This window comes from Halichoerus grypus, chromosome 1 (assembly GCF_964656455.1).
Source record: "Halichoerus grypus chromosome 1, mHalGry1.hap1.1, whole genome shotgun sequence".
NCBI classification, from domain to species: Eukaryota; Metazoa; Chordata; class Mammalia; order Carnivora; family Phocidae; genus Halichoerus; species Halichoerus grypus.
Window position 1 is genome coordinate 114,871,494 of NC_135712.1, and position 20,627 is coordinate 114,892,120.

Consider the following 20,627-nt stretch of genomic DNA (forward strand, 5'->3'; position numbering starts at 1 on the left):
CTCCTGAAAAGGTTGAAAACAGTAGTTCTAGTAGTCAGTGTGTACTGTACCTAGTCCAAGATATCCTCCCCTACCTTCCCTCCTCAAAAGCCCATCTTGATAGTCTGTAACCTATCATAAAGTGCAAAGTAAATTTCCAGATTTTCACCTTACATAAAATAGCACAGAAAATGTTAAAAGGATAAGAATCAGTTAAAATATTATATGTAGATATATACAGTTATATGTATAACTGTATGGATGATAGAATAAATGTATGTTTAGATGTTGGAGTCCTCATTATTGCAAATGGTCCTGAGATGATAGTCTCTATATGAACTTATTTCTCCACTGTTTACTCTGTGTTCCCTTTGCCTGCAGCCAGAACTTCAGCTTGTTCAGAACTTTTACCTGGCGCCATAGCCCAAACATTAATCCCATATTAAATTAATGCCTCAGTGATCTTGACTGTTGGAAGTTTGCTGTAGTCTTTTTTAAAAAGATTTTATTTATTTATTTGAGAGAGTGAGAGCGAGAGCAAGAGAGAGCATAAGCAAGGGGAGGGGCAGGGGGAGAAGCAGACGCCCCGCTGAGCAGGGAGCCTGATGCAGGACTCGATCCCAGGACCCTGAGATCATGACCTGAGCCGAAGGCAGCCGATTAACTGACTGAGCCACCCAGGCACCCCTGTTGTAGTCTTTTCTTAATATTTACATGGAAGTACTCACAGATCCTGAAGAATACCCTAAATTCTGAACATACATCTCTCTGCAACCATTGGAAAACAATAACATTATTCCATAGGATTATCAGGTCAATCTCTCCATTTAGCACAGTCAACATTATAACTCTCTCTCTTTTTTTTTTTTTTTTTTTTTTTGGTCTATTCTTCTATACCACAGGAGTCCATGAATGGCAACTTTTTAGCCATTTTGGCTTCCAACTTAATGGAATCAATGTTTTTTCACTATGTAGAGATATTCCTTTCTTGGATTCTGTGACAGAAACCCTGCTACGTATTTACCTCATTGCTTTCCCTTTCAAGGCCCAGAGGAAAATTCTTCTCATCTTTTTTGTAGTTTGGTTGGGGCCATGTGACTGATGTTTGGTTCATGTAACATTGTCATCGGGATTGGCATTAGCAGTTTCCAGGTAGGGTCCTTAAAAGGATCCTATGGGACCTGTAGTCCTCTCTCCCTTTTGCAAGGAGGTGGATGCTACATGTTCTAGTTTTAGTTAATAGATGGGAAACACTGCCTTATCTGCATCAGACTGTGATGAGTGTATATAAAAGAAATCGTTTTTGTCATACCGAATAGATTTATTATTATTTTTTTTTACCACAGCATAACCTGTCTTATCCTTACTTTTGTGGTACTAAGACTTCTCACCCAGCAGAATTCAAAAGCATAAGGATGAAACAGAGTTTCTGAATGGACCAAACAACTGACATTCCAATTTTCACCCCTTTGTTCCTGGACCCACAAACTTCGGCTATAAAAAGAAAAAGAGTAATATGTTGTTCATTAGTTATTGTTCTCCCAGTAGGATGGGGAAGGGGGTATTCCTTTTGTTGTTTTCTTTTCATTGAGATAAAAAGTAATAATCTAACTCAACCCTGACAGCTCAATCTCTGATACGTTTTTAATGCTAAGAAAATTAAAGTTAATGCTGGAGCTAGAGAAGAAGAAAGTAACCTGAAATGACTTATGTAAATGTTTAAACTTATATTCTAAGATTGTGATAAATGTATTAGAGAAAGTGATGGCTTGATAGAGAAAGAATTAAAGCATTTGAGTTCAGTCTAACACCATCCAATGCCAGTTGGATGATTGCCCCGGATGTTATTTAAATTCTCCAGAATTCAACCATCTTATTTGTAAAATAGTCTTAATGCTAACAAATATTATAAACATTAAGTGGTTCACTTACTTAAAAATTATTATTTAATATACTAGATAAATGTTGAATCTTAACACAAATATTACCAATTTTGCTGTGTTTCTACATTAAATAATATATCTTGGACATATAATGAACTTTTCTTCTCTTCCTTGACCCTAATATTCTTTGTGAGTAATATATTGACACATCCACTGATAGCCAAACATGCAACTAATGTTTCAGAAATTCAGAAATCCTGCTTCTTCATCTGTAATGCAAGGGCAATAAATTGTGACATAAGTCAGAAAAAGAATCTGATTAAACAAATTATTATTTTCAACATGTTTTAGAAGCTGGTACTTAAATTAGCAGAGACACATGCAGTGAAGATGAACGAAAAGTATTTTGTAATTAAAGTTTAAAACACCCTTCTCCCAGTAGGTACAAAGGATAATGAAGGAGGTGAAAGATTGTACAGTGAATAGCCATCCTCCAGGTACCTATACCTTGAAATCAGCATGCAGTCCTCTCTGTCCCAACTCTCTCCCTTTAAGCCACCTAAAATTCCTGTCAGCTTCAACTTCATAGTATATTTTTAATCTGACACTTCTCTTCATCTCAGACTGTTACCTGTGCAAAGTCTTCATAATTTCTTGCTTGGATCTGCAATTGATGATATTTTTCCCTCCCATTTGCATTAAGACATATTTGAAGTACAGTGAACTGCACATATTTAAAGTGTATAATTTGATAAGTTTGGACATAAGTATATAACCATGAAACCACCACTTCAATCAAGATGATGAACATGTCCATCACCTCCCAAAATGTTTTCATGCACTTTATAATCATTCTTCCTTTTCACCATCCCCAAGCAAAGAGATCTGTTTTATGACACTGAAAGTTGAGTTTTCTGTATATAAAATCATACCTTATCTATTCTTTTTTTTTCTGGCTTTCACTTGACATAATTATTTTGAAATTCATCATCTGTTGCCTACAAATATTTCATTATATGGATATACTATAATTTGTTTCTCCATTTACTTGTTGATGGATATTTGATTATTTCTTGTGTTTTGGCTATTACAATTAAAGCTACCATGAATATTTGTATATGACGTTTACATGGATTTATGTTTTCTCTTCTCTTTGCTAAATGCCAACATTTGATAAAGTCTTAATTTTAGCCATTGTAAGGAGTTTAGACTACGGACTAATGATGTTGAGCAACTTTTCATGAGTTTGTCATTCACAGATCACCATTTGCTATATTTGGTCACACTTCTGCCCATTTTTTAAAAAAGATTTATTTATTTATTTATTATTTATGTATGTATTTATTTATTTATTTGAGAGAGAGGGGGGGAAGGGGCAAAGGGGAAGGGAGAGGGACAAGCAGACTCAGTGCTGAGCACGGAGCCTGATGCAGGGCTTGATCTCAAGACTCTTGAGATCATGACCTGAGCTGAAATCAAGTCAGATGCTTAACCAACTGAGCCACCCAGGTGCCCCCCTCTGCCCAGTTTTAAATGGGGTTTTGTCTTGTGTTGAGTTGTGAGATTTCTTGACTTCTTGACAGAGTCTTTCATCTGACATAATTGTGACAAATATTTTCTACTAGTCTGTGGTGCAGTAGACTCTTAACTGGTCTTCCTGGTTTACTGTTTCATGTTCTCAAAATATTAATAATTTGAGATTCAGGTTGGTTTCTTGCTTAAGAGCCTCAGAATTTTTCACTTTGCCTTAGAATAACATCCAGCCTCCTCACCATTATCTCAAGGCATTATGTAATCTTCTGCTGCCATTTTTCTGGTCTCTGATCCCCCGACTGTCTTCCTCACTCCTGCCTCCACCCACCTGATCTCCTTTCTGTACCTGGCACACCAGACTAGTTCCCACCACTGCTATTCTCTCTGCTTGAAACCCTCAGCCCAAAACATTTTCTGACTATTCCTTCTTGTTGTTCAGGCATCTGTTTGAATGTGAGGTCTTCTCTAGTTCTAAATTAAGCCCAAACATCCAGTCACTCTGTTTTATTGGTTCATACAACTCATCAAACTCTGGTATTACCTTATCCATTTTTAAACTTCTGTTTTCTGCCTGCCCCAAATAGAATGTAAACTTCATATAAATCAGGACCATTTCTGCAATGTTTACCACATATCTTTAACACCTTAAACAATACTCAGTATAGAAGGAACTCAATAAACATTTTCTAAGTGAATGAAAATTAATGTCCTGCTGAGTACAAGTCAGCAGTGTGTTGGAGCTGGCTCAGCTTGACTCAGGGAGCCCATCATGTGCATCTCTCCCACACTGTCCATCAGTGACTGACTTCACATCGTTAGCTTGAAGCAGGTCATGGTAGAAATATTTACTCCATGGAGAATCAGTAAGTGCCACAAATCAGGATTTTTTTCTTTCTTTCTTTCTCTTTTCTTGTCAAGTTAGTTATTAAACATTTATCAGTATACCCCAGGTTATAGTTATTCTATTGCATAGTTGTTAACTAATCTTTGATGAGTTCTATTTTGACTGGCAGGGGGTGCTGGTTTTGATATTCAGGGCTTAGAGTTTGCCACAGTGATAGTAGGACGAGAGGGCTGCGTAGTTAGTGAACATTCTTCGTGTGTCAGCCTTATTGTAGGCTTACTTTTAGTCCTCCAGAATTTCCTTGCTTTGCAGGGCAGAGCATGTCTTTTCAGGTCTCAGTGCCCACACTCATTGCTTTAGCCTATGGGTAAATGCCGCTGTTGACCGCTGCCTGACCGAGGCATGGTATGGGTTCCTTGGCTCAGGTTCCAGAATGCAGTGTTCAGCTGATCACATGATGACTGCCCCAGGGTCCTCCCTGCCTTTTGCTTTCCATTAATTCTTGGCTGAGAGAATAGCTTTCTTCTACCTCCCAAACAATTCTCTCCCTTGCATATTTTCAGGTATGGCTTGCTCTTATCTTTTCTTCCATCAGTCCTATTGTTTCTGAATCCTGTAGCTTACAAATTCCTCATGATTTTTATTCAGTGCATCACATTGTTAATTTATATACTTTTAAAATTAAAGTTGTTAATTTAAGGGATTGGGGCAGGATAGAAGGTACATATTTCTGGGTAGTGGGGATATGATCCCGTGGTATAACATGATAATTTAAATGTGAGAATGAATGGATTAGTCAATGACATGTAATACTTATAGTATATAATACTGTTGTATTACTTAATAAGACACTAATAATCTCTCAGTGGAAAGAGCATAGGTTAGCCAAGCTGACTAGATTTTATGCTCTCTAATTTCTATGCTCTCTTTTCTACAACTAAAAAGTAGTTCATATAAGATACAAGAACAAAACAATCAGCTTAAATTATTTAATATCTTTATTTCCTTAAAGTTGTTTTTTTTTCATAATAAAAATGGTAGATATGAACTTAAATATCTTGCTCTTTACCTGCCAATGACAAGGAGAAGCAAGGAAAAAATGATAAAGCCTTGCTTAGTGAACCAGAGTAAAATGAAACCATTCAGTTGTTTAGCTTATATTACCAAGTGTAAACTATGGTCCTTTATAATTATCAACCTATTTCATTTTAGTGTACATGATGAATGTGCCTAATCATTCACTTTGATAGCACTGTTGACAAGTGTTTTTTTATGAATAATGCATTAAGTTGAATGAGAAACATATATATATATTTAATTTAAGGTTTGTGGATCAAGATTATATATGGACCAGTGGCTAGGGACATGAATAATAGCAGCTGAGATATTTTTGTGATTGGAAATATAGGAAAAGTGTATATTATTTTAAATTGAAATAAAAGTAACTGTATTTGTGCACAATCAATTATGAGGTAATGAACAAGAAATAGTAGGGCAGGTTTGGTAAATATTTATGCCTGTAATTAAGTACAATTTCAAATTATAAATTCTTTATAATTATGTAATATATTATGAATACATTCTTTTTATATATCCACTTTATATTTATCAATTAGTTTTATTAAAAAGTTATGCTCATTAAAGAGAATTTAGAAAAAAATAAATAAATATCCATAGTCCCTGAACAGATTAAGAAAAAAGCAAAAGATCATGAATATTTTAACAAGTTCTCTTTTGTACTTCTTTCCTAAACACACATAGTGATTTTTATGTTTTTTTTTTAATTTCTTTCAATAAAATTGGCATCAAATTAGAGCCCTAAATATCATGGTGAATTCTGTCCAGTGGAACAGCTTTTTTCAGAGGACTGCATGGGTTCTAATACACAGCTATTTCTCTAGTGAAAGATACCAAATTAAAATGAAATAGTTTACTTTTATTATTCTTTAGGCAGTTGGATCTTCGGTCTCTCTTATGAGCGTACTGTGTGTCAAATTTCATCATGCATAATTTGGTTAAATGATGATTCTTCTCAAGACTCTTAACCAGTTAACTCTCCTGAATATCTATCTATCTACCTCCTGTATATCTTCAAATAATTTTTCCCTTTTCTAAAATCATAAATTTATCACTGTGAATCTGATATAAAATTTCTAATGCTACACTAATGAAAGACAAATTGTGCATAAAGAATTGTTGATCACAAACTAAAAGCAATGCAGTTTTAAAGGTTGTCATTCAGAGCAGTGTTGATGATTCTTCATGTTCTTCTAAAATTTGGTTTTTGTATATAATTTTTTTTGATTTGATTTTTGTCTTCACCCTTGACACTAAAAAAAAAAAAAAAGATGAATTTCTTACATGTCAGAGTGTTTAAATAACTTCATAAAGATCATTCAGCCAGAAAGTAATAGAAACTTATATTCAAACTTGGATCAGCTGCTCTAACTTCCTTAAGTAACTGAATTATTTAGTGAAAAAATATAGAAATATATCAGAACTGTTTTATTGCTCTTTTAAAAAGTTTGTATAAACTAAAGAATTCAAGGTTCTTTTGTTTGTTTGTTCAACCATGTGGACATTTAATTTTACCAAATTCTTCAAAATCTGTTAATTCTGTTACCAAAAAGAAGGTAGTGCTTGATTATAGATTCATATACAAGTGATTCATCTTTCAGTGATTAATTTAGATTCAGTGTAGCAATGCTTTAATGACTTTTTTTTTATAAAATATAATTGGACTAAATAATAAAACATTAAATCTGGAGGCTCAGCTGTTAAATTTTTAACACTAGCATGCTCATTTAAAAATACTTTGAATAATAGTCTGAAGAAATATGAATATTTGAGTTGAGCCAGGCAATATTTTATTCTAATCCTATAAGCTTTACACTGACTTCTAAAATTAAGAAGTTTTCCTTAGTGAAGATAAGTAGACTGATAGCATAAATATGTCTGTTTGAGTCAGATACTCTCTAGGCTCATGTGAATTTCTGACTCACTTGCCCCATCTTTGGTGATGCCACAAAATTTGGGCATTATATAAATAATGTTTCTTATATTTAACTATTATTGCCCTTTATTTGCCTACTTACAGTGATTAAAGTTATATATTAAATTCAAAAGGATATAACTGAAAAGAATATAAGTCAGAGAAAATTTGAGTAACTAAACTTTTAAACTGTTCTTTCATAAGCTTGTGCCATTATGCTTCTGAAATTATTGAGACTCAAAACTGCAGGATGATGCTGGGACAACTTCTAGATATAATTGTGTTTTCTAATTAGGAGAACATTTTCCTTCTCCTGTTTTGTCTTTTACTCCAGTTCATGATAACCAATGCCACCTGCTTATTCAATTCTCTTTCATATCTTTTCTAGAACAAATTGTATCTATGCCATGGAATCGCTGAGTCATACAGCTGATCGTAATACTTGCTTTGTGTGTGTAGCTATTAGGAAGCTCTGATCTTAATTTGCTCTTTATGAAATATATTATCTACAATGTAATCTCTCTCCTCAACTTTTATGTTCCTCTCTGATTTTCTCACATTAGTGTTCACATTCTTATACTATGTGTGACTTTGTCAGGTGCCTGTAAGACTCTTCAGTCAGCAAATCTGTGTTTAGACTAGATAAATAAATTGCAGTATCTTCTCAGACTTGCTCGCTGATATGTCTATGATGAAAATTCTGAAAAGTTATGCTACCATTTAATGCACTAAAAAATGAGATGGTTAAAATTTTCCTATAAGGAAAGGCATTATTTAGGAATACTGACTCTTTCGGAATAGATGACTTTTATTTCTGGCTGTGCAACCAAAAGAACCAAGCATCTTTTAGATAGGAATTAGGCTTCTACTGACCATAATTGGTTATATGCAGTTGTGAAAATCACTTGGGGTTCCACTGATATTAAGTCTGAACCTATGGCAGGTTGCTATGTATTCCCAACAGATCTCCATGTGAAGGAGTGTATTATCTTCCACCAAAATGCTTTTTATTTTGAAGTGAGATTTATAATCAGAATTTTAAAAATCCTTATCCCTTAGCCTGGCTTTGTGGTTCCATCTAATCTTCGCCAGAACACTGACTCAAGAAACCTAGGTTCTAGTCCCACTTTTGCCATTAATTAGTTTTTGACCATAAGCAAATATTTAGTTTGAAAGAACCTCAGTTTTCTTCTTCTATAAAGCTAGGGGCTTGGATTGGACAATTTCATATGTCAGTTCCAGCTCTTAAAATCCCATGATTCTGCTTCTTTTCATATTTTACAAATATTTCATATGTATTCAGGGAATATGATCAATACGTATTATTATAGTGAATAAATGTTTAGTTTCTCTTTTCCAAGTTAGAGATTCACTGTCAATATAGTTATAATAAGCCAAGTTAATTTTACCTTTCTCTTACTCAGTTCTTGTCTCACAGAAGAAAAACTGTATAGACATGAAATTTTAAAAATTAGGAATAGGGGTGCCAAGGTGGGTCAGTTGGTTAAGAGTCTGACTCTTGATTTTGGCTCGGGTCATGATCTCAGGGTGATGAGATGGAACTCTGCACTGGGCTTCATGCTGAGTGTGGAGCCTGCTTAAGATTCTCCCTCTCCTTCTGCCCCTCCCCACCCCCACTCTCTCTCTGTTTCTTAAAAACAAAAACAAAAAAAAGAAAGAAGGAATAATTCACATCGCTAGACTATGTATTTTCAAGAAGACAAAATAATTAAAGCATGAGCTCTTATTTTCTTTCAACAATGAGCTGTTATTCTATATAGAATCCCATATTCCAGTATATCTTACACAATATACATTTAAAACATACTCTATTAAGTTGTATTGTAAGGTCTCCATTGACTTTACAATTATAAATTTAAATGAACAGTCTATATAACTTCAAAACATTGCTGAAATTCAGAAAAATTATTTAAACTTTATAATTTGATTTTAATTCCAAATAATGTTTCATATCACTTGCAGTTATTTCAATTTGTCATATTTCACAGACCTACTCAGGTAGTGATATAATGTGGTGACTCTATGCATTTAGTTATTTGCAGTCATTGTCTTATCTAAATTTACTGCATAGACTTAGCAAAATTACTTTCCAGTACTTCAGCACTATTTATAATTCTATTTCATAATGTTGCATAATTTTTATATTTCAGTGAAATAACTGGTCAGGTAAAGTTTTGACATGGTACCTGAAAACAAGGGCATCCCACCACTATTACATCCTTGGTATTGAAATTTAGGGCTTAGGATAAAAGATCCAAAATGAGACAGAATTATGTGGAAAAGACAATTATAGAATTTCCTGGTAGCAGTGTGGCTTAATAGGTAAGAGCCTAGATTTTGGAATTGGATGAATACAGGTTTAAACCAGTTTTAACCACTTACCTAATTTAAGTTGCCTAACTTAAACATTAATGCTTTTATCTGCACAATAATAAAAATAATTACCATCTCGCCTAATAATAAATTGCATTATGTAAGATGATTAGCAGAATACCTGGTAAATGGTAAGTGGTCAGTACATCAGAATTGTTATGGGATTATTACTATTTTTGGTGCTTGGAGTACTGAAGACAGAGAGAATTTGCTTTACTCTGGTTCCTGGTGAATTTTCTTAAAGCTTGAAGATAATGTTTTAATAGATACTTGCCAAAGTAAAAGTTCTTCACTATAGAGCTTTTACTAGAAACTAGGAGAAACACGGATATCATAATGAGATAGCTAAAATCCAGTCCAGCATAGCCTAGGCCAGCAGCCTGCACAAAGGAAAGAAAGAGGGTAATGTCTGGGTCTTTAATTATCTGACTGTAGTGTCTCTTCTTCTGTCAGACTCTGGATTGACAATTAACCCCAAAACATTCATTTCACTGTCCTAACAAAGTAAGCCCAACAAATTATTTGCCATTAAATTGTTGCTTAATTACAGGACTTCAAATTATCAGTCATTATCAGCAAAATGTTCCATTCACTGGACAGAGTACTTTGCTTCCTTTGGCATGGTAATTTATATGTATGTTTAATTGCTTTGGTAGATGTTTGCCCACAATAAATATTCTCGCTCCAAACATTATTAAGAGGGATGAATATCATAACTTTTCCTGATGCCCATTTGCGCTTACAGATCTTCCTCAACTTATGATGTGGTTACATTCTGATAAACCTATTGTAAATTGAATCTTCTAAGTTGAAAATGCATTTAATAGCTTAGGCCAACCTACCTTAAATGTGCTCAGAACACTTACATTAGCCTACAGTTGTGCAAAATCATCGAACACAAAGCCTAGATTATAATAAAGTGTTGGATATCACATGTGATTTATTGAAAACTGTACTGAAAGTGAAAAACAGTATGACTGTGTGGGTACAGAATGATGTAAGTATAGTGGTTGCTCACCCTCGTGATAGCGTGGTTACCTGGGAGCTGTGGCGGCTGCTACCCTTGCCCAGCATCATGAGAGACCATCTACTGCATGTCACTAGGCCAAAACAAGACCGAAATGCCAAGGACGGTTTCTACTGAATGTTTATTACTTTCACATCATCATAAAGTCAAAAAATTCTAAGTTCAGTCATCGTAAGTCAGGGACCATCTTATTTTCCTTCTGGTTTAACCTTCATCTCTGAACTTTTAAAAATGTTATTTCTGGGGCGCCTGGGTGGCTCAGTCGTTGGGCATCTGCCTTCGGCTTAGGTCATGATCCCAGAGTCCTGGGATCGAGCCCCGCATCGGGCTCCCTGCTCCGCAGGAAGCCTGCTTCTCCCTCTCCCACATCCCCCGCTTGTGTTCCCTCTCTCGCTGTGTCTCTCTCTGTCAAATAAATAAATAAAATCTTTAAAAAAAAATGTTCTTTCTACTTATTTTCTGAGACCTATTAAATTTCTGTGTTTCCATGTGTTCCTATCTCATGTAGGAGCTTTTATGATTCTAATTTTTGTTCTTCTATTCCAACTTCTAGCATTTTCCTCATATCTTTCAGCTCATTTATTATATAGTTTTCCTTTGTTTTGGTCATTGTTTTCTGATATGCCTTTATTTTCTGTAAATAGTTTTTTAGATACTCATTTTCCTCCATTATCCTCTTTTTCTTACAGTATATTCTTATGAGGGCCAAAAAATTCCCTTAGAGGATGGAGTGAACTAGCAACATGGTTCTAGTTCTTCCTCTTCTTAACCAAGACCACTCCAGTACTTTCTGATTTATAGGGCTGTATTTGTCGGTGTTCTCCAGAGGATGGTATGAGTTGAGGCTGGAGGAATAGACAGAAGCCAGGCTGCTTGGCTCTATTGGTCCTAAGACAACTAGATGTTTTCCCAAGTACAGTGAGGTGTTTTGGGAGATTTTCAGGCAGGTCAGTGACATCATTCAGTTTAAAATTTACTCTTGATGTTACATATATTTAGGAATATATTTTTTACATGCATATATTAGGAATGTTTAACCTAAAAGTGCCCAAAACAAGGGAGGAAAAAATGCCAAGAGTAGAATACCAATTTTGAGGGATCTTGAAAAAATGGTGGTAGCCTGACATTAGAAAACCTCAGTCCAGGGCACCTGGGTGGCTCAGATGATTAAGCGTCTGCCTTCGGCTCAGGTCATGATCTCAGAGACCTGGGATCAAGTCCCGCATCGGGTTCCCTGCTCAGTGCAGAGCCTGCTTCTCCCTCTCCCTCTCCCTCTCCCTCTGCCACTCCTTCTGCTTGTGCTCTTCTGTCTATCTCTCTGTCAAATAAATAAATAAAATCTTTAAAAAAAAAAAAAAAAAGAAAACCTCAGTCCAAATCTCAGCAGGAACGGCTTTTTGAAAATGCCTGAAATGGTTCTGCAATGCTTCAGACTCAAAGACAAATGATGCAAAGAACTGGTGGGTGTCCTGGAGCAATGGGACTGGTTTGTGGAATGCTAATCAGCACCTCCACAAGGGACAACCCACTCCACCACTACACGTATGTCAACATCCCCTTTCCTCTCCACTCTCCTCATTTCCTTTCTTTTTGCTAAATTGAACTATGACAAGCTAGAGGTTCTTGCTGCGGAGAGAACTTTCAGCCAGATAGACATGGTGGAACTGGAGAGAGGATTTTAACTAGGAAGAACAGGGATTCTCGAATCTCAAAGATGAGTTGTTTCATATTTTGTCCTTGGCATTCTCTGTGACTTCCTCCTCCTCATCAGATACATCTTAAAGTAGATAGGAAGAAGTATTAGAAATCTGAAAGGGAATCTCAATTACAAATGCAGCCATTTCATTGAATAGTTCTAAACTCAGTGGGTGGAAACATAAAACAAGCTTATTTCATCTGATCACAGCTGGGAAGATCCCTCTATTAAATTGCCCTGTGTGTCCCTTAACATTTTAAGGGGATCTTCTAATTTTTTGGTTGCACATTCCATTATTACTAATGCTGTCCTATCTGAAACTTCCATCTCATATCCAGCATATGCTCAAGCCCTCCCCATCCCCCATCGCAGATTAGGTTTCAGAGCAAGCTACTGGAAATTGAGGAATATATAATCTCTTGGCTTCTCTTCCATGTGCCAATCTTCTCTTATATTTTTCTCTGTTTTTTTGGCAAGGAAGAGGTATTTGGGAAATTAGGTACTGGTTGTTGATTTTAATTTAATTCCTTGGGTATATAATTTCATTCTTCTGTTGGTGATGTTTCTCTGGCTATGCGGGCTGACTATTAATGATCTCTGTGAGCAGGTGACCAAATGTTTGCTCTACAGTGAAGTGTATCTATAAAAAATGGGAACCATGTGAGAGGCTACTCTAGTGAAGAGATCTGTCTCAATCTGACACAGTACATTGACTTTTGTTTCTGGAGTCTTTCATCTACTGGTCATCATTTTTGATGCCAACAAATTACTTTGAGTTGGCTAGGGTCCTTGACATCCACTTAACCCACAGGAAATCCTGGCCATCTCTAAACCTGAGTATATCAGCTCATCCACTGCATCTCCACTGCATCTCTACTTTCTCCATAGGCTTCCTAGTGCATTTCTCTTCCTGCTGGTAGAGGAAGAACAGCCAGTTTGCTGCAGAGCAGAAATCCAACCAGGGAATTAAATGTCCATTTATTCTACTTGCAGGTAATTCTAGACTCTGAGAGTGATTTCCTTGGAGTGGACCCTTCACTTGACTAGAAGTTGGAAGAAGTATTTCTCTGATATTTGGATCTAGCGATAGCAAGTATTGAAAGTGGGGCACTGGGATGATGATACTAACAGCAACAGCTAGTGTGGTCATCCCCTTGGTAAGCCAAAATGGTATATCTTACCCCAATTATTTTTGGGGTCTCTTTATAGTGTGGGGTACTTGATACCTTATGATGTGATACACTGAGAACGATATAATATTATTTAAGTATTATTCCAGACAAACCCACATCGTTGGTGGTATAGTGGTTAGCATAGCTGCCTTTCCAGACAAACCCATAGCCTCTACTTAGGAGAAATAACCAGGGAAACCTAAACTAAGCGACATTCTATAAAACAACTATCCTGTACTCTTCCAAAATGTCAACGTCATTATTCTTTGGAAATACGCTGAATTATTTAAAGGTGAAGTTTCATTACGTCTGCAAACTACTCTCCAATGATTCAGGAAAAAAATAAATTAGAGACAGAAATAAAGATGATGTGTCAAAAAGGTGACAAGTGGTGAGTCTAGATACAGGGCATATGAAACTTCTTATATTACCTTTACAAATTTTGTGTAGGTTTAAAATGTTTCAGTATAAAAATATTGAAGGTGGACAGAACAGCAATATTTATACTATGTGCTTTCTTGATCTGATGATTTTAATTTCTTTGAAAATATATCCCTGTTACATATGAATAATATATGTGAAAATTACTATTATATTATCTAATTTTCCTAAGCTGATGTATCAAACTACCATAAACTTTATGGCCTAAAACAACAGAAATATTCTCTCACAGTTGTGGAGGCTTGAAGTTCGAAGCCAAGGTATCTTTAAGGCCATATGCCCTCCAGAGGTCTAGAGGAGAATCCTTTCTTTCCTCTTGGGGCTTTTGGTGGCTCCAGACATTCCTTGGCTTGGAGCTGCATGCCTCCAATCTCTGCCTCCATCTTCACATGATCTTTTACCCTGTGTCTCTCTCTACATTAAATATCCCTATTTTACCTCTTAAAGGGATACCTGTCGTCGTAATTAGGGCCCACTTTATATACTGATCTCAAGATCCTCAACTTGCAAGAATCTATTTATAAATAAGGTCACATTCACAATGGGGTTAGGATTTGGACATATCTTTTTTGCGGGGGTGGGGGGGGTATCTCCAAACAACCCAATGCAGGTACATAGAAGTCTTTGAAACTCATGACTCTGAGATCAAGAGTCACATGCTCCACCAACCAAGCCAGCTAGGTGCCCTGATAGCTCTAATCTTTAATATGCATGACTGATGTCATCAGTTGAGATAGAGTTTTAAAGGCAATGAAATTTTGAGCACAAAGAATATTATGAAATGGACACTTAGGAAATGAGAATTTGAATTTGTAAATGATAAATAATAGTGATACCAATTAAATTTTTGTGTGTGTTTCTTTTTTTTTTTTTCTGCAATATTTAGCTACTAAGCCAACTAGCATAGAGAATACAGAAGGTAGGTTATGTATAAAGGTAAGACTTTGCCAGAAGAATAGGAATGAAGTGTTTAGGAACAAGAAAGTTGAGAAAAAAATCATTGTCAATGGAATCGAAGTGGTGTTTTCCTTGAATAAGTGGACTGGAGAATGGGACTTGAAATTAGGTTTTTGAAGTAGTATGATAAGTTCAAGATTTCACCATAGCAATATATCACTGAACTAAAGGAACAGAAAAAAGTTATTGCACATAAGTTCAGAACACTGCTTTGTTGATTTTAATTTAATTACTTGGGTATATAATTTCATTCTTCTGTTGGTTAAGTTGGGTATATATGGTTAATCTATTTATAGGTTGGATTTACTCAAGATATTGATTAAAAATACTTAATGTATGACCACTAAAAATAAATTTATGACAAAAGTGGCAGGGACTACATTGGTGTATTTAATGATATGCATTCATTCATTCACTTTTCCATCCATGCAAGAACTATTTGTTGAGCACCTACTACATGCCAGGAAGAGTAGTCTCTAAGGATTTGACTTAAAACTTATTTTCTAATGGCAGTTGTTATTATTGCCTCTAACTTTACAGCAGGTTTGCAAACTTAGAAAAAAATCTTGAGGTCCAGAATATTTTAACTTGTTTTTGAAATTTTTATTTTCTGTGATTATATTAAGAGATGTCCAGAATAAATAGTATAAAAAATAATTTGGGATATTTCTTTGCAAATATAAATTCATTGTAGAAAAATTAGAAAATACAGACAAGCATAAAATACACATTTAAAACTCAAAATTCTTTCTATTAAATTTATAGATATTAGGTAGCCAGACTAAAGTGAAAGAACATTATTAGATATTAGATTTTAGTAGATATTGGTAAATTACCTCAAGGAAGTTTTATCACAGATTAATATTATGAGTGATTTAAAAGCTAAAAAAATCTAATTAAATTAAGTTGTTATCTCTGTGAAGATTTAACTCTACCTCTCCTTAATATAGTTTCTCCCTAAAGTTCTTTCTCTCTTTCTCTTTCTTGGCAGGGGTGATATATAGTATTAAAATTTATAAGACCCAGAAACACATATAGTAAATAATTTTTTTATATACTCTTATGTATTAATTACGTTTTAGGAAATCAATTATATTGAAAAGGTCTTTGCAACATAAGAAGGGTCCATCTTTGTGTAGAACTAAGGACTATAAACTACCCCTTCAGAATAAATTGACCACCACCTGAGCAAATACGATTTGCACTGCCAATGTAGTGGGAAGAGGATAATGGAAAATTGGCAATTCATTTACTGAATAACTCTAGAATCATAATGCAGAAAAAGATTATTTCATCATCCATTTTCACTACCTTTAAGAGTTTTACAGTCTTTATCCATACAAACTAACTCAATATGTTATACCAGTTCTCTCTTTATTATATTAATAAAAGTCAATGTTATGGGCTGAATTGTGTCTGCTTTGTCCCAATTTATGTTGAAGCTCTAATACCCTCTACCTCAGAATGTCACTGAGTTGGAGATAGATGTGATAGATGTTATTAATTTCAACTGAGGCCATAAGAGTGGGCTCTAGTCCAATCTGACTTGTGCTCTCATGAGATCAAGAAACTTAGACACATAAAGGGACAGCAGGGATGCACATACACAGAGAAAAGACTGTTTGAGGACACAGCAAAAGATGGCCATCTACAAGCTAAAGAGAGGCCTCAGGAGGGATCAAACCTGCTAAAACCTTGATCTTAGTCTTCTGACCTCCAGAACTGTGAGAAAATAATTTTTTGTTGTCTAAGTCTGTATATTTTATAGCAACCTGTCCGTATATTTTATAGCAACCCTGTCTGTATATTTTATGGCAACCCTAGAAAGTTCATACAGTTTTTAAGAAAAATGTAATTTAAATGGGAATTGTTTTTATATTGTGATTAATATTATTAAAATTAGTGATCATAGTTTTAGGGTTAAATTAATTCAAATAAAACTTCTATTTAATTATGTTTATATTGCATAATAATATGATATAAATTGCCATTGCAGGTTTCTAATTACCAGAGATTATTTCTCCTTAAATCATAATATTTGCTAACGATGCTAATAAATTTATTGTCCTAGATTTTAGAGCTTCAAAAGATATTAGAGATTATTTAATCAAAATTAATTTATTTAGCTCTTACAAGTCATACATTTTATATTTCTCATTAAAAATGAAAAGTAATAGAATGATTAAATTATTGTTTCTTTAATTGCAAGCACCAAACTGCACGTTAAAAAGAAATATTTTTACCTTGTGACAAAAATTTTGAATTTAAAAAATTATCTGATTAAATTAAATGATTCTAAAATGATGTACCACTTAATAACTTCGAAGTTTTCAATTTTGAGATGACAATATTATAATTTTTCAGTAGAATTTTCCTGACTTTTAAAACATGTAGACACAACAAGATAGGAATATCCACTATTAAACTGCAAGCTAATGAACTTGAAGATTTATCATACTGAAGGTAAAGGGAAGTTCATGGGCTTAAGAGTGTGGGTTCTGAAGTTAGGTTGCCCAAGTTTTAATTTTTAAATGTTAAAGTGAATTCCTGAGGGTTCCATAAACCTGAGGAATTTACTTTAGTATCTTCATTGACTCAGTTGCTTCAACAGTAATCTGGGTAATTAAAACTATTTTATAGGATTAAATGTAATAATACCTGTAAGGAGCTTAAAACAGGCCATGTTCCTATTATCATTATTTATGTTCATATGAAATGTGTGGCAGAGTTTAATGTAGACATAGTGCTTATTTAAAAATATTGAATGGATAACTTCCTCAGTGATAATATGGCATTGTAATATGATGTTGAACACCAGAAGGAGAAAATTGCTTTGCATTCATTAATTTTCAAATAGCATCCAGTGTTTACTTATCATTACTGCAGGTCCCTCCTTACACGTAGTGAGTACACTGCTCTGTTTAAGTTTGCTGGAACAAATTTGTGCCGTTTACTTTGAGATGGAGTTGTCTTTCAGCGAAGTTAGTGAAAGTTATAACGAAGAATTATTTTCCATAAGTAAAAAATAACACAGATTTGATTAGAATTTCTTTTAAACTAGCTGGATGCAATCAAGGGGAAAAATAGAAGAGTTAATGCTAATTCAAAATTTGCATTTACAACTCTTTTATCCCCATGAGAACATTCTTCTTTAGTATTTATTAAAGAGTTTAAATCTCTTTTGCCTGTTTTTTATCTCTACTGGAGAAAAATGCACATGCTAAGGCATTACATGAAATAAAAGTTTTATTTGACAGAACTAATTAATCTAGATAAAACTTAATGTAATTTTAGAATAAATACCCCTCTCCCCCATCCCAAGTACATTATGTGATGACATTGTAGATTTTGCAGTTCCAAGAGGATATCAAAATACTGTAACTGAATTCAAGAAAAGATTAAATGATTGCTAAAAATAGCTCTAGTTTGCAAAGTAAGCATGGTAAAGAGTAGATAATTAAATCTGTGGCTTAGGGCATGAGATAACTACCTTTGGGGAATAAGAAAAAATAAGCTACATCTTCCTTACTGCACAGTTTCCTACTTCATCATAAAAAAAAATCAGCAGATACCTAATGTGCCTTAGGAGGTTATTTACAGTAGCAAAACGAAAAATAGTTTTATCTGAATGCATATATGTAAATAGCATGCTTATGTATATGTAAATAGTGTGTATATATATATATATACACACACACATATATATATAGTGTGTATGTACATATAATAGTGTTTATGTGGGCAAGTGTGTGTGTGTATTAACATTTAACTTTCAAACATGTATTCCTAAAAGTAGATTTTGAAAAGAGGCGTTGTCAAAAAAAAAAAAAGAAGAAGAAGAAAAAAAGAGGCATTGTCTAATACTGAGACCAAATCTATCTGTCATTTTAGCATAGAAAATTTCTATGAAAATGTTTAGGTAACTGTGATATATTGATAATATATGACCACTCTGAAGATAGGTTGAGCTCAAAAGTAACTGCATGGGAGGGGCACCTGGGTGGCTCAGTCGGTTAAGCATCTGCCTTCGGTTCAGGTCATGATCCCGGAGTCCTGGGATTGAGTCCCACATCAGGCTCCCGGCTTAGCGGGGAGCCTGTTCTCGCTCTCTGGCTCGCTCACTCTCTATCTCAAATAAACAAATAAAATCTTTTAAAAAATAAGTAAGTGTATGGGAAACCTATTCATGAGTCAAATTTCTTTTTTCCAAGCTAGGTAAAATGTGGTAAATACTGTGTAAAACATCAGGAATGGAGAGCTACAGTTCTCACCTAATTTTTCTGGTAACAATAGAAAGATAAAATGATGCTGCTCCAGGATTTGATTATGTCTACTTAGAGAAAAAGCTTTTTCCCTCTAGAGGAGAAATGTTTAGTGTGGAGTACAGGATCTCCCGAAAATAGAGTAAAGAATTTGATGTAATTATTTTGTGCTCTATGTTCTGACTACTTAGACCATATTATCAACCTATGCTGGGAAGTAAATTATATGAAAGTATAGCTTAAAATTGGATATAAATAACATTCTAATCCTGCTAATTCACTTTATATCTCAAATTAATTCATTTGGTGTAAGGAAAGCAATAAAAACCAAAAAATAGATTTTCTACCAATCACCAATGTTCCTGATTTTCTAATGAAGAAGCTAATGAAATGGGGGGGTGGAAATGAAATAATATTAATATAATTTTTATTGTAAGAACATATCCAAAATATTTGCTTCAGTCTACTTTTCCTGATTATCTATCTATATACCTATCTCTCTAATGAAAGAGATTGATATTCATTAAAATGTTTTTAATTTTCAGTTGTTTATACTGGGCAAAACTCAGTCATATCTTCTCTCTAAAACTACTTTTAGAAAAGTCAACTTGAGGTAAGAAAATATTTTCAGATCAAATCATAAATATTTTCAGTGTTATAATATAATAACCTAGCTTAGGACTTGTGGCAATTGACTGTTTGAACCAGTGAGCACTTTCTACTAAAATCATGCTCTGCTATACATGTGATTTGACCAAACACATGTCTGAAAATATGTATTAGTTTTATGTTGAGTAATTTAAACCACTTAAGTAAAACACCTCTGGCATTTGGCCGAGATGTCTTCATACTGTTTAATAACCGTGGAGAAGTTGGGCTGGAATTTGTTGAAAATCATAGCAGCCAATTTTTTTTTTCTTCTGTTTTCTAGTAAGGTTTAATGTTTTTTGGCTGAGCTTCCTCCCCTGACCCAGTGCCTACCATTCCAAGAGGGTTTGTCCCAACCTCGTTCAGGGGTTACTTAAGTATAAGTTCTGATAAATCTTTAGCTTGAGTGATTGGTCTCATACTCTTTGTTTCCACAGCTGCTGCATAGTAGTTTTGAGAATTTTCCTTTCAAATACTACATATTTTTCCAGAAAATAAAGAAGGAAGGGATACTTCAAAATTCATTCTATAAAACCAGTACTACCTTGACACCAAAGCCAGATGAATCTCTCATAAGAAAAGCAAAAACAGATCAAAATCCCTTATTAATATTGATGACAAAATCATTAACAAAATATTAGCATACTAAATCCAGCAACATATAACTGGGATTATATATCATGACCAAGTGGGATTGATCCTAGGAATTTAAATTTGCTTAACATTTGAAATTTAATTAATGAAATATACCAAATTAATGGAATAAAGGACAAATATCACATGATCTTTTAAATATAGA

The 20,627-nt window shown here is 34.3% G+C and overlaps 1 long non-coding RNA gene across 2 annotated transcripts in view; it reads left to right on the forward strand.

The window, feature by feature from the left end:
- LOC118526748 (uncharacterized) overlaps positions 1–20,627 on the forward strand; it is a 502,548-nt gene that overhangs the window by 238,818 nt on the left and 243,103 nt on the right. The gene's annotated exons all lie outside the window — the stretch shown is intronic.